Below are 14,452 nucleotides of genomic sequence, written 5' to 3'. Positions count from 1 at the left end.
AAAATAAAAATGAGGTACCATCTCACACCTGTCAGAATGGCTATCATCAACAAATGACAAGTGCTGGCAAGGATGTGGAGAAAAAGGAATACTCATGCACTGCTGGTTGGAATGCAGACTGGTGCAGCCACTGTGGAAAACAGTATGGGGTTTCCTCAAAAAATTAAAAATGGAACCCCCATTTGACTCAGTAATCCCACTGCTAGGAATATACCTCAAGAACTCAGAAACACCACTCAGAAAGGAAATACACACTCCTATGTTCATAGCAGCACAATTTACAATAGCTAAGATTTGGAAACAGCCTAAGTGACCATCAGCAGATGGGTGGATTAAAAAAACAATGGTACATCTACACAATAGAATACTACACTGCTATAAAAAGGAAAGAACTCTTACCATTTGCAACAGCATGAATGGACCTGGAGAGCATTATGCTCAGCGAAATAAGCCAGTCAGAGAAGGATAAGTATCACATGATCTCACTCATTTGTGGAATATTATGAACAACGTAAACTGATGAACAAAAATAGACCCAGAGACAGAAACATCGAACAGACTGTCAAACCTCAGAGGGAAGGCAGGGGAGGTTGGCAGGGGGAGGTAAGAGTAAACAAAGGACTTGTATGCATGCACATAAGCATAACCAATGGGCACAGATAGTGGGGGAAGGGTTGAGGGCAAGTGCTGGGGGGTAGGAGTGGCTGGGAAGAGGTCAATGAGGAGAAAAAGGAGACATATGTAATACTTTCAACGATAAAGCATTTAAATTAAAAAGAAAATCATCAGATGCTTCTACTGACATGACCCAATAAAACCATGGCCTAATATAGCAATTGTAGGCTTCACTCAGTCATAAAAATAAAGTTTGAAATAAAATTTTATATCACTTTTAGGTGGAGATCTTTATAATGTTCTTAACTCTTGATTTTCACTTTTCAATGATCAATGTGACTACTACTTCTCTTGTAATAATAAAAAAAATCCTTCCATGCTAACCATTTACCACTAATGTAAAGTCCAAACACATTAGCATGAAAACACAGGTAGCCTTTACTTCTGATCAATATTTTGGCTGCCCAGGTTACAGCTTTCTATGAATCTGATCAGAGCGAATTAAAGTTTAATGCTTTGCAGTTGCTGCCTTCAAATGCTTACCCATTTCAACTTTGAATTTGTGTTTTGTAGGTAAAGTCTAATGGGATAATATGCCAGAGGCTTGGACAATGGGCTAACACATGGTCCACCCCCACCCCCCAAACAGGATCTCAGCCTCTCAGACCCTACTCCACATAGTGACCTCTGCCCGCCTCAGAGGGGATGATGACTGGATTCTATAGTGGAATCAGGCTTGCATTTCATTGCTTTTGCCTGTGGCCCCAGCAGGGCCTTGGCTGGATGTATGGGGAGAGTAGAGAAGGGTAGGGGTCTAATACTTGCCTGATTCTCAGGGCTGGGCACCACTGTGGCTACCGCATCTGGGCAAGCAGCACCATGAGCCGTGCACCCGGTGGTGGGGCGGATGACATGGTAGGAATCTTGCCCCCACCCCTGATCCAGGGACACAGAGCACACAGCTCATTCCAGCAGAAAGATGCTATCCCTTAGGGCAGTGGTTGGCAAACTGCGGCTCGCGAGCCACATGCGGCTCTTTGGCCCCTTGAGTGTGGCTCTTCCACAAAATACCACGTTCAGGCGTGCACGTACAGTGTGAAGTTGACTTAAAACTTCAAGTAAAGTTTATTAAGTTAATTTTAGGGAACGTTGTGGAGTGAAAGAAGATGTAGTGTTGAGGATTGAGAAAGGTATGTTGAGATGGTTTGGACATATAGAGAGGATGAACGAAAGGAGATAGACGAAACAAGTATACAAGATTTGTGTGGATGGGAGAGTTGGAAGGGGTCGACCTCAGCGAACGTACCTCAATCAGATTGAGGACGTTTTTAGCAAAGGCCAGCTTAGGAGTACACTAATTAAGTTAATAACAATGTACCTACCTATATACTTTAAGTTTAAAAAATTTGGCTCACAAAAGAAATTTTAGTCATTGTACTGTTGATATTTGGCTCTGTTGACTAATGAGTTTGCCAACCATTGACTTAGGGTATGGGACAGACAGCCCTGTGAGGAGGGGAGATTCACGCCTCCCCACTCCCACACACACTCCCAGAAAAGGCTGCACATTTTGATTTTGCACTGGGCTTCCCAAATTATGTAGTTGGCACTGACTTTTTCTTACCCTCTCCATACCTTCAGCTATACTGAAGTATTTTGAGTTTCTTAAATATATTGCCTTTGCACATTGGTGGTATTTTTGTTAAACCTGTAATAGGTTTGCCCCACTTAAATACCAGGAAAAGTCCTATTCATGCTTAACAGTGCAATCATAAATATCTCTCTGGTACATCTATATCCTCCATCTCTATTCTACCAAATAGATTTAGATATTCCCTCTTGTTGCTTCAAGATATAGTGGGCACCCCCCTCTGGCATTTAACATAGTAATTTGCAAGCTCATGTCAGCCTTTAATTCTGAAGGGCAAAGCCTGTTTTATTGAAATCCCAGAATCTGGCACATGCTGGTCAGATAATACATATTTACTGAAAAACAACATTTATCTTTAGTTACAATAATGCATATTATTTATAATATTTCAGTATTCCATTGAATAACTTTCCCATAATATGTGATTCTCAGTAAAAATTTTGCATATTTAATGTGGAATGCATTTTCTTGAGAGTGCTATTTTTCCATTCTAATTTAAGAAACATTTCATAAACACACACACCCAAACACACATATAAATACAAACAGTAGGCATGATAAATACTTGGCCTTATTGAGGTCAAGGAAAGAATATTAGACAAGTCATGTATTGTTTTTGCTCACTTGACTTTAAACTGAACTGTCATTTAACTTCAGTGACAACTAACCCTGAATAAGGTATGCAAATTCAGACAAGTGACTTACATAATACCAAGGCTTCAACCTGTGAAATGAGTTGTGAATTCACTTGCTGTTTTTACCATTAGCTTTACTTCAAATGAGCTACTCTTGTTTCTAATGGTTACATACAAGCATCAGCCCTATCTTCAATTTATGACTAATATATGGTACTTGAATTTATGTATTCTAGACATGAGATTTCCAATCTTCGGTTATTTGAGGAATGCAATCACAATCATTGCTATGTGTTTGTACCTCCCATGTGATTAGCTATACTTCAGTAGAGCTGGAGGTAAGGAGAGGAAAATAAATAGTCAAGACCAAGTACATAATTTGCAGAGCCAAGTACAATATAATATCCTCTATAACAAAAGGCTAATATGCAAATTGTCCCCTTGGGAGTTCAACCAACCAGGAGTTTGACCTACCAGGAGTTCGCTCACTATGACGTGCCCTGACCACCAGGGGTCAGCACGGAATGAAGGGAGGCCCCACCTAGCCAGCAGCCAGAAGGCCCTGATCAGCCCTGATTACTGGCCAGGCCTAGGGACCTTACCCGTGCATAAATTTCGTGCATAGGGCATCTAGTATGTTATAATACATATATAAATTATCTTATTTTTAATGCATTTATTTTAAAGGAGACATACTTAACACCACCCAAGTGTAAACCTGTATTGCTTCCCAGAAATCAGAGGTAAGAGTAAGTATAATTTCACTAGTGGCCCGGTGCGTGGATTCATGCACACTGAAAGGGAAATAATTAGAAGAAATATTTTAATATTGCTCTTTGCCCTTTCTCCCTCAGTGCCTGGGAGCCGGGCAGCAGCCCCGCCCCCTGCCACCGCAGCTGGTTGCCATCTGCTGTGCGATTAACAGGGCAATCGGGCCCCCTCTCACACTGCCTTGGCCTGGCACTGCCCGCTCACCTGCTCCACCATCCTGCAGCGGTCCCACTCTCATTTGGGCCCATTGGGGCCGGCAGCGCCTTCATTGCCTCCTGCTGCCAGTGCTGCATCACCAACGCCCGCCATGTTCTGTGCTGCACCCTGGTGGTCAGTGCACATCATAGCAAGCGGTTGAACTCCCGGTCAAACTCCCCATCAAACCACTGCCCAAGGGGACAATTTGAATATTAGGCTTTTATTATATAGGATTGCAATCATAATAATGTGATACATTTAAAAATCCTATATAATAAAAGAGAAACATGCAAATTAACCGCCTCTCTGCTATGACCAAGCCACGCCCACAAGCCATGCCCACCAGCCAATCAGGAGCAAGTATGCAAATTAACCCACTAAGATGGTGGAGGCCACGGAACTGGAACGAGCAGGAGGCTTGGGTTGCCCCCAGTGATGGAGGAAGCCAAGCTTCCTGCCTGCCCTGGGTGGCCCTCAGCTCTGCTCAAGGCTACAAAGTTTCAATTATAGAAGATAAATAAATCCCAGAAAAAAAAAAGAAAAAAAGGAGAGTCTGGGAGCTTGGGTCGCCGGGTGGTGTGGCCAGCCTGAAAGCGGCCATCAGCCCCTCACCCAGGCTGGCCAGGAACCAACATTAGGGATCCCCACCCTGAAGGGGGTGTTCCCAGCCACCCAGGCTGCCCAGGCACCCCAGCAGGACCCCCACCCTGATCCCGGACACCCCTCAGGGCAAACCAGCCAGCCTCCACCCATGCACCAGGCCTCTATCCTATATAAAAAAAGGGTAATATGCAGATTGACCCTAACAGCAGAATGACTGGGAATGACTGGTCACTATGACACACACTGACCACCAGGGGGCAGACACTCAATGCAGGAGCTGCCCCCTGATGGTCAGTGCGCTCCCACAGGGGGAGCTCTGCTCAGCCACAAGCCAGGCTGATGGCTGCCAGCACAGCGGTGGTGGCGGGAGCCTCTCCTGCCTCCTCAGCAGCACTAAGGATGTCTGACTGCAGCTTAGACCTGCTCCCTGCTGGCAAGTGGACATCCCCTGAGGGCTCCCGGGCTGCCAGAGGGATGTCTGACTGCCAGCTTAGGCCCGATCCCCCAGGGAGAGGGCTTAAGCCAGCAGGTGGACATCCCCTGAGGGGTCCCAGACTGTGAGAGGGCATAGGCCGGGCTGAGGGACCCCCCTGAGTGCACAAATTTTTGTGCACCGGGCCTCTAGTAAATAATAAAATGCAAATAAAACTAAGTGTAATTGTTTGTTTTCAAAACACAAAAATGCCCTGACCTGGTAAGTTTGTTGGAGAGTCATCAGGCATGCTGAGGTTGCAGGTTTGATCCCTGGTCAGGGCACCTACAAGAGTCAACCAATGAATACATGGATAAATGGAACAATAAATCTCTCTCTCTCTCTCTCTCTCTCTCACACACACACACACAATCTCTCTCTCTCTCTCTCTCTCTCTCTCTCTCTCTTTCTACTCTCACTCTCCCTCCCTCTCAAATCAATAAAAAATAAATAAATAAAAGGATTTTATTTAAAAAAGAAAAAATATCATACCTGAAATCAAAACCTGAATGAGAGGAACTTAATGTAATCAGTCAGTATTAGAGATAATCAACATTGTTAAGTTTTTAAAAAGATGTGATTTTACATCAGTTAATCCACCAGCATTCTTGTAGCTCCTTCTGTGTGCCAGACCCTGCTATCATCATCCTAAAACAATTCTGTTTTGCCGTTTCGAGACTCAGCAACATGCAACATTACAATTTGTTTGTGGATGTGGGTCTGTATGGCAGAGACATGGTTCTGAGTTCTCTGCTCGTCTTTCTTTCCAAAGCAAACAGCCAGGTTAATTCAGCAGCTTCCCATAGAGTGAGGCTGCGCCCATCTCCCTGAATGCGGGTGAGTGCAATGTGGCCAAATGATACAGACTGATTTTAGGCCCATTTTGCTTTTAGAGCATCTTGAATGTCCCTCCAGATTTCCCTCCAAAAATTTAGAGGCCACCTGTCCCAGAAACAGTAGCTGAAGCTGGAAGAGAGATGCCCAAACTGTGTCCAAAGCAAGAAATGAACCTTTGTTGTGACAAGCCAATGAGGGTTTAGGTTTGTTTATTACTACAGCCTATCCTGGACTATCCTATTGTAGGCAAAAAGGCAAATACATGTTTCAAAGCTTTCTCTGATAAACATAGATTCTGGCAATGAATTCACAACCAAAACGAGATCAGGGAATGTTATTCAACAAACTTTGCTTTAAGAAAGCATCAGAAATGACTGCCAGAATATATTCTCCTGGGTACCAAATTATTTACTAATGATGCTGTATAATGAAAAAATGTTTCTTACTTGTGGAGCACTTCCATGGGTTTTAGAAAATCCATATGGAAATCATTAATCATGATTTTAAGTGTGCATTCATAATATCTTGAAAATATTCAGATGAGTCAATAATGAGGTTTTTCAGACAATAGGGTATGTTTTTGAAATTTTTAGAAAAGTACATAAATCACTGAGATTAGAGGGCATATTCACAGGGCCCTGGGTTTATTATGTCTAAAATAATAGTGACAACTTCAGTTTAGTAAGCCACACACTTCTGAATGCTTCCCATACTTGCCTATTTGATTCTCTCAGTAACTATATGGTAGGTACTATTATTCATCCCATCACATAACTGATAAAGCTGAAACTCATTACATGGATTGCAAGTCAAGGAACCCGATCCCAGAGCTGTACCCTTTGCACACTTGACCTTCAGACCCCACGGGCGATGAATCTGCTTCTAGAGGTCTGGCTCAACAAGCCTCTGGGTATGGGCAATAACCCTCACTGTAAAAACGACTCATTTGACATGTTTATGATTTCATGTGTTCACTTGTGAGGTATGGCCTACAATTATTTGACATCAGTAAATTAACAAGAGTTAATCCTTTGCTTTGCTGGTCTAATTTTAAGGTAAGCTTTGGAAATAGGTCCTCTGAGTCAAACCAGCTTGTTAGTCATTGGATCATGAGTTAATTTATCACCTCAGAACCCTTGACTATAGTCTTGGGAGCAGATGTGAAATCAATGGCCTATAATATTACAAGGGCACCACATGAACTTTTCTTGTTCACTCCCTGGTATGATTCTTTGGAAGGAGAGAAATCGACCAACTACTAATTCCCATGTAATTCCTATGTTCAGATACAACTACAATCTGAATAAAATCAGATTCAGATTATAAATAAAGTTCTGGTTATAAATGGGCTTCTGGCCCAAATTAATCTGACATAGATTATTTTCCAGTTCCAAGTATTAGAAATCCCAATATTGGTTTTCATGGACAAAGGATCAAATATAAAACTTGGAAGCCTATTTACCCTACCCCAATTAAATCAAAGATAATCCTCAAAGAACTGAAGGCATTAACCACCACAGTAGACTTGTTAGCCAGTCTTTCTAGAGCAAAATACTATTGAATTCTCAAGATTATTTTGGATTACTATAAGCCAACCAGGCAGTGACTCCAATTGCAGATGATGTTTCTGACATAGTTTTTTACAGAATATTACTTTATCACTATGAATTCAAAATGTAATCACTTATTTGATTTTTCAAAGATTTTCATTCTGTTATTTTCAGACTCTCAGAGGTAAGTTTCTTTCAGAGCTGGGACAGAAGTAAGTAATTCATTCTTGACCTTGGCTGATAAACCAGTCTGTATTCTTGAGCTACAGCTCACTTGGACATGCTGTATAAATCTTTTTATATGTTACTAGATTTTGTTTGCTAGTTTTTGTTGAGGAGTTTGTGAGGGGGGAAAAGAAGGAAAAAGAAATATTAGTCTATAGTGTGATTTTTCTTTTGCTATTTTGTCTGGCTTGTGCATCAGGATAACATTAGCCTCATAAAAATGAGTTGGAAACTTGTTCCTTTTTCTTCTTGTGAAATATTTTGATTAATTATTCTTTGAATGTTTGATGGAATTCATTACTGAAGCCATCTGTACTGGGTTATTCTATGTGGGATGTTTGTAATTGCTAATTTTATCTCCATTTGCTACAGATTTATTCAGAATTTCTATTTTTTCTTAAGTAAATTTTGGTTATTTGTAACTTTCTAGAAACCTACTCATTTTGTTTAAATTATCTAATTCACTGGCACTCAGATGCTAATAGTACTCCTTTAAAATTTGTTTTATTTATTTTTATTTTTTTAAATATATTTTTATTGATTTGTTTTTTTTTTTACAGAGAGGAAGGGAGAGGGATAGAGAGCTAGAAACATCGATGAGAGAGAAACATTGATCAGCTGCCTCCTGCACACCCCCTACTGGGGATGTGTCCCCAACCAAGGTACATACCCTTGACTGGAATTGAACCCGGGACCTTTAAGTCCTCAAGCCGACGCTCTATCCACTGAGCCAAACTGGTTAGGGCTAAAATTTGTTTTATTTTGTCCGATCACTGTGGTTCAGTGATTGAGTGTTGACCTATGAACCAGAAGATCAGGGCACATGCCTGGATTGCAGGCTCAATCCCCAGTATAGGGTATGAAGGAGGCAGTCAATTAGTGATTCCCTCTCATCATTGATGTTTCTATTTCTCCCTCTACCTCTCTCTACCTCTCTGAAATTAATACCAATATATTTTTTAAAAATATCTTATTTCTACAAGGTTGGTAATGTTGTCTTTTATTTTTTATTTTTTTTATTTTAGTAAGTTGAGTTTTATTTCTTTTTTCCTTGGTCACACTAGCTAAAGATTTATCAATTTTGTTGGTTTTTCCAAAGGACCAACCCTCAGGTCATTGATTTATGCAGTCATTTTTTTCAATCACTATTTTATTTAGTTCTCTTCTAGTTTTTTTTTTTATCATTTTCTTCTTTCTGATTGCTTTGGGTTTAATTTGATTTTTACCCCCCTCCATTTTTTTAAATAGTTAGGTTATTGATTTGAGATCTTTCTAAATTTAGGTGCTTAGAGCTATAAATTTCCATCTAAAAACTGCACTGGCTGCTTCCTGTAAGTTTTGATATGTTGTAGTTTTATTTTTATTCATCTTAAAGTAATTTCTAACTTCTTTTTTTATTATCCTTTGATCCATTGACTATTTAGTAATGTGTAGTTCCATTTCCACATATTCATAAATTTCCCAAAAATCCTTCAGTTATTAATTTCTACTTTAATTCCATGTGTTTTATTTTATTTTTATATTTTACTTTTTCCCTCTTCACCTCCACCCAGAGAATATACTTTGTATTATTTCATTACTTTTAAATTCACTGAGACTTGTTTTATGGATTAGCAGATGATCTATACTTGAGAATGTTGCATGTGTTCCCAATGTTGCTTGGGAACAATGTGTATATTTCTGCAGTTGGTGGAGAGACCTAAAAATATCCAGATATTCGTTATGTCTAATAACCTGTTCAAGTCTTCTGTTTCATCTTCCACACAGTACTACCCAATAGTTTGATCTCCAACTATTATCTTGAGTTGCCCATTTCTTCCTTTAATTCTGTTCATTTTGTTCCATGTATTTTGTGGCTCTGTTGTTAAAGATAAAATTTATTTTTTACCTCCCCTAAAACATACTTCTTGCAGATATTCACATTGATCTCTTCTTTATTTCTTTTAAATTTACTCAAAGACCACCCTATTGGAAGAGTTTTTAATGATTAGTCTTACACTGATGAAAGAGCAACTTCCAGAACCCCAGCCACCAAGCCTACCCAGCTGCTTTATCATGTCTCATTTTTCAACCATAACACTAAAATCTTCCTCATGATATATGGATTTTTTATTGTTTTGTCATCATAACTTGTAAATCACCAGGGACTTTCTTTAGTTTATTTTTACATCTCTTGGCCCTTAGCTGATTCTCGGTCAGGCACATGCCCAGGTTGCAGGCTCAACCCTCGATGGTGAACTTGTATTAGGTGCTCACTAAATATTTGTTAAATACATTGAACAAATGAATTAGAGAAGTGTTCAGAATATTTTTTCTGCAAAGAATCAAACAATAAATATATTATGCTTGTGGGTCATAATCTCTCTGTCACAACTACTCAATTCTGCCCATGTATTTTGAAAGCTGCCATAGAAAATATGTGAACAAATAAACATGGCCGTGTTCCAATAAAAATTTGTTTTAAAAAATAAGCAGTGGGAAGTATTTGGCCCACTGGTTGGAGTTTACCGACCCTGAACTAGAGGATAACAAATACAGGAAAAATCGCAGTGATTGACAATGACTTTAGGAACAACACTATGAAATAGCACTAAAGGCATTGTCTATGGGTTCAGAAACTAGAAGTGACTATTATATTGCATTGTGGAATAGGCAATCACATTGGAGTTATGCCGGCAAGCATTGAATTGTGTTGGGCATTAACAGCTTTGGATAGATGTCATAAGAATATGGACATATATGCCTAGCATACATGGATCTATTTTTTATTCTACAAATGTTTTTTGATCACCTAGCTTCTTGACACTCTTGTAGTCAATAGGACACCTATATGAGACATATTGGTTTGTAATGTGTTGTTAAATAAGCTTTTGGGTATTTTTCTCTTCTATGATCCCTTTTCAGAAAATTTGCTCATTCCAGAGTTTAGACAATGGTTCCTATCATCTTGCTTGCCTGGCAGTAGCTGGTTAGAGCAATGAGTAATGGGCAAAAACCCACAACATGAGAGACTCAACTTAAAAAGATGATCTGAGGCAGAATGTTATTCTTAAGAGTAGAAATTGGAGGCATAGATATCAGAAAGAAATGGCACTGGAGTCTCTGAATCATTTTAGTGGTGGACTGTTAGAGTGAAGATCTGTCAACTGCTACTGGGAAGATCCCAGAGCTGGCTTGGTCCAGAACCACACTTCAGTCCCAAACTAATTTAGGGATATTGTTTTTTTACAATAATTTTTAAGTTTCCTTGACCAAACAACCCTAAACTTAAACGTATCTCAGAATAAATTTTATTATCTGGGATGGTTTATACTTACAATTTTAGTCAAAAATTCACATCTTTAGCAAGACTATTCTATTATTATTTTTTATTTCTTGCTGTTATTCATTTGCTTATTATCAGCATTGGGAAGTGAAAGAAAAATGTAAGTAACTTAAATTAAGTCAAAGGAGTTATTATTTTCAAGAGGTTTTTTTCAGAAATATGTTATTTTATTTCTCAAAAGAAAAATTCAGAACTTAAAATGGTTATTTCACAGAGGAAAATTTTCTTTCAGTATTATTTCTACATGTAAGAAGATATAAGGTAATAAATTATACCTCACTATCACCACACAATTGAAGTAGCTCGGGGACTTGGATAATTGGGGATCTATTAAATCAGTTGAAAGAAAACAAGTTTGGACAAATAATTGTTAACAGCTTTTAACAATAGCTCTGCAGCTCTTTGAATGTGGGAGAAAAAGAGAGAGAATTAAAACATTTAGCAATATTCCTCTGACTTTGATCAGATCTCTTGTGTTATGGTACATTATTTCCTGAATTTCTCCCTATGCAGCCATTGAATCTTATTCTAAGATTGTTTTCAGGTTTTTCAATCTCTTTTCTAGTAAAGAGTCTTCTATGCAGCTCAAAAAACAAAAAATAGCACTACTCTGTGTTTTACATCTTAAAAATATCTCTGTATGTGGATGTATATGTATATGTATCTGTGTGTGTATGCATGTGTGTTTGTGTGTATGTGGGCATTTATGCATGTCAATGCATATTTAAATATAAGAACATCTAGTAATGGACAGTTTACTATTTTAATCGTAGAAGGAAATTTTGCATCATTTGCATTGATTTGTAAATTAATGAGTATTTCTAATTCTAGACACAGCATGGGACCAGCTAAAAGAACTAGGGGAAGATTAGTGGGGAGTAAGATAAAAGCAAAAATTTGGAGTCAAATTCTATAAAGCTCTGTAAGTCATACTGTGGGTTGATTTTTACTATAAGGTGGGAGGGTTTCCAGCAGGGAGTGACAAATCTTTTTAAGAGGATTACTGTGGCTGCCATGTTCAAATAGTTTGAAGGTTCAAGAGTTGAAGCTGTGATAATCATCCAGATGTGAGTTGACAGTGGTTTGGGCCAGAGCAGTGGTAGTGAGAGGGTGTCAGAAATAGTCCAATTTGTGGCATGTTCTACAAGCAGAACCAATAGGATTTAAATATGTCATGCAAGAGAAAGAAGACTTTTGGATTTTTAAAAATCTACCCTTCCAGTGTATCTTCATGCATGTGCAGAGAGATAGAGTTAGTTCTTCAATTTATTTTACAAAGTGTATCACGCTATATACTCTGATGTGGGCATTATTTTATTCATTTCATTTAAGAATATGTTGGAGTCATTATCATGTCTGCAGATAGAATGCAAAGTCTCTATTCAATTCATCCCTAACAAGAGCTTTGAGTGGTTTGCAGCCCTTTGTTACTAAACTCAATGCTTCCATGATTAGTCTTGCAAATGAGTCGTTTCTGCACAGTGCAGTCTACCTGCTAGACAGATCTCCTATAGTAGTATCACTGGGTCAAAGCAGAAATACATTTGTAATTTGAAGAATTAAATTCCAAATTCAACATTGAGAAAAGCTTAATGAAAAGCTGCAGTTCTTCTCATTTTATTTTTAAAGTTGTCTGTGTAAGATCTATGTAGTTGAATGGTTTGTTTTGTTTACATGTTTACTGTGAAGAGGCTCAAATAAACACATTTTGGAGAACTTCAGAAATATGTGGCCCTTTGTCATTGGATTTTTTTATGTTTATTTTCCTTGTCTTTATTTTTATTTCTATAATATTATCAATTTATTGAATGCTGTTCTGTTAAAGCTTGTATAACAAGATGATTATGGACTCCAGCTGTTAGAAAGCCTGGGTATGAATCTGAGCTCTACTTTTCCCTGACCTTGGAGAATTTATTCAAATTCTCTGTGACCTATTTCCTCCTCAGTAGTAAAATGGGAGTAATAACCATCCTATCTCATGGGTTGTTATGAGGTTAAGTAATTTGAATATGTAAAAGCACTTAGGGCAATACTTGACAGAAAATGAATACTACTCAAGTGCTAGATAGCTTTAGAAATCACTTCATCAATTTTGTGAAAAGATGTAGAGACAGTAATAATCATATCACTTTGTTTACACATATTCAGCTTTCTAGACAGAAGAGTACGTATAGATAATTAACATTAGTTAATTTGATTCAAAGTCTCACTTACACATAACTTCCTCACATGAGGAGTATTCTAAAAAATTTAAATTGGGAGCAATAAAGTGGTTTCGGGAGATGTCCTGACTCTAAAGAGAAAGCTAAAAAGCAACTTCTTTGAGATATACAGACACAACCTATTGTAGGATTGACAAATTTAAAAGAAAGAGGGAAAAAAGATATCATTACATTAGATAATTAATAAAAGATTTTTAGGTAAAATTTTCATATTTTGAAATTAAATTTACATATGAATTTGATATTGCTATGGGCTGGCTTATGGAAACATATCTAAGAAACACAAAAATTATTGTGGACATTTAAGAAAGTTGACAAAAAGTCAGTTGATTTTTTTTTAACAAGCAAAAGTTTATTTAGAAAGTCACAGAATTAGAAGTGAACTGTGTAAGAAGTGAGTCAGCTGGGCTGTGTGGGCTCAGCAAACAAGTTACAGAAGTAAAAGAAGAACCTTGAAATTTAGGAGAGAAAAAAGCAAGGATAAACAAGGATAAATGCATCTGGGTGAAGAAGTGGGAGAAAGACTCAGGCGTGCTTCCAAGAGAGAACCACCCAGTCGAATATTTTTTAAATTTGTTATTGATTTCAAAAAAGGAATGGGAGAGAGAGAGAGAGAGAGAGAGAGAGAGAGAGAGAGAGAGGGAAACATCAATGAAGAGAGAGAAAGAGAGAATCATTGATTGGCTGCCTCCTGCATGCTCCACCCACACTGGTAATTGAGCCTGCAACCTGAGCATGTGCCTTGACCAGGAATGAAACCATGACCTCCTGGTTCATAGGTCAACACTCAAATCACTGAGCCACTCCAGCTGGGCTATTTTTTTTATAAAGAACAACCTTCCCTCCAAAAATACTTTAAGAGACTCCCATTATTTCAATAGTCAAAAGGACATGACAACTAATAGGCAAAATAAGAGACAGCAGTTAGGTATGCACAGAACTAAGGGGCTTCTGGGTAGCTAATGATGCCATGACACTTGCTTGGAATGCTCATTACATAGGTATCTTCAGTTTATGGCAATTCATTCAGATGAGCACTCACGATATGTGATAAATTAGAAAGAGCAAGCTGACAGTTCTGGAACTGGGTTGGAGGGCATGGAGTGAGTGGTGGAAGGCTTGAGTTAAAAAATAAATTAAAAAGAGAAAGAACTTATGGACACGGTCAACAGAGTGGTGATTGTGTTGGGGAGGGGGTGGGTGGAGGTGGAGGAGGGTATATATGGGGGAATAAATGGTGATGGAAACAATTAAAATAAAGAATTTTTAAAAAAAATTATAATAAGAAGCTCAGTAAGTGTTGAGTCATGCCTTTGAGAGAGCTAAATGTTCAGCAGAGGGACCTCAA

Source organism: Myotis lucifugus, unplaced genomic scaffold (assembly GCF_000147115.1).
Source record: "Myotis lucifugus unplaced genomic scaffold, Myoluc2.0 scaffold_34, whole genome shotgun sequence".
Classification (NCBI taxonomy): domain Eukaryota; kingdom Metazoa; phylum Chordata; class Mammalia; order Chiroptera; family Vespertilionidae; genus Myotis; species Myotis lucifugus.
Note: the sequence above shows the minus strand (reverse complement) of the source record.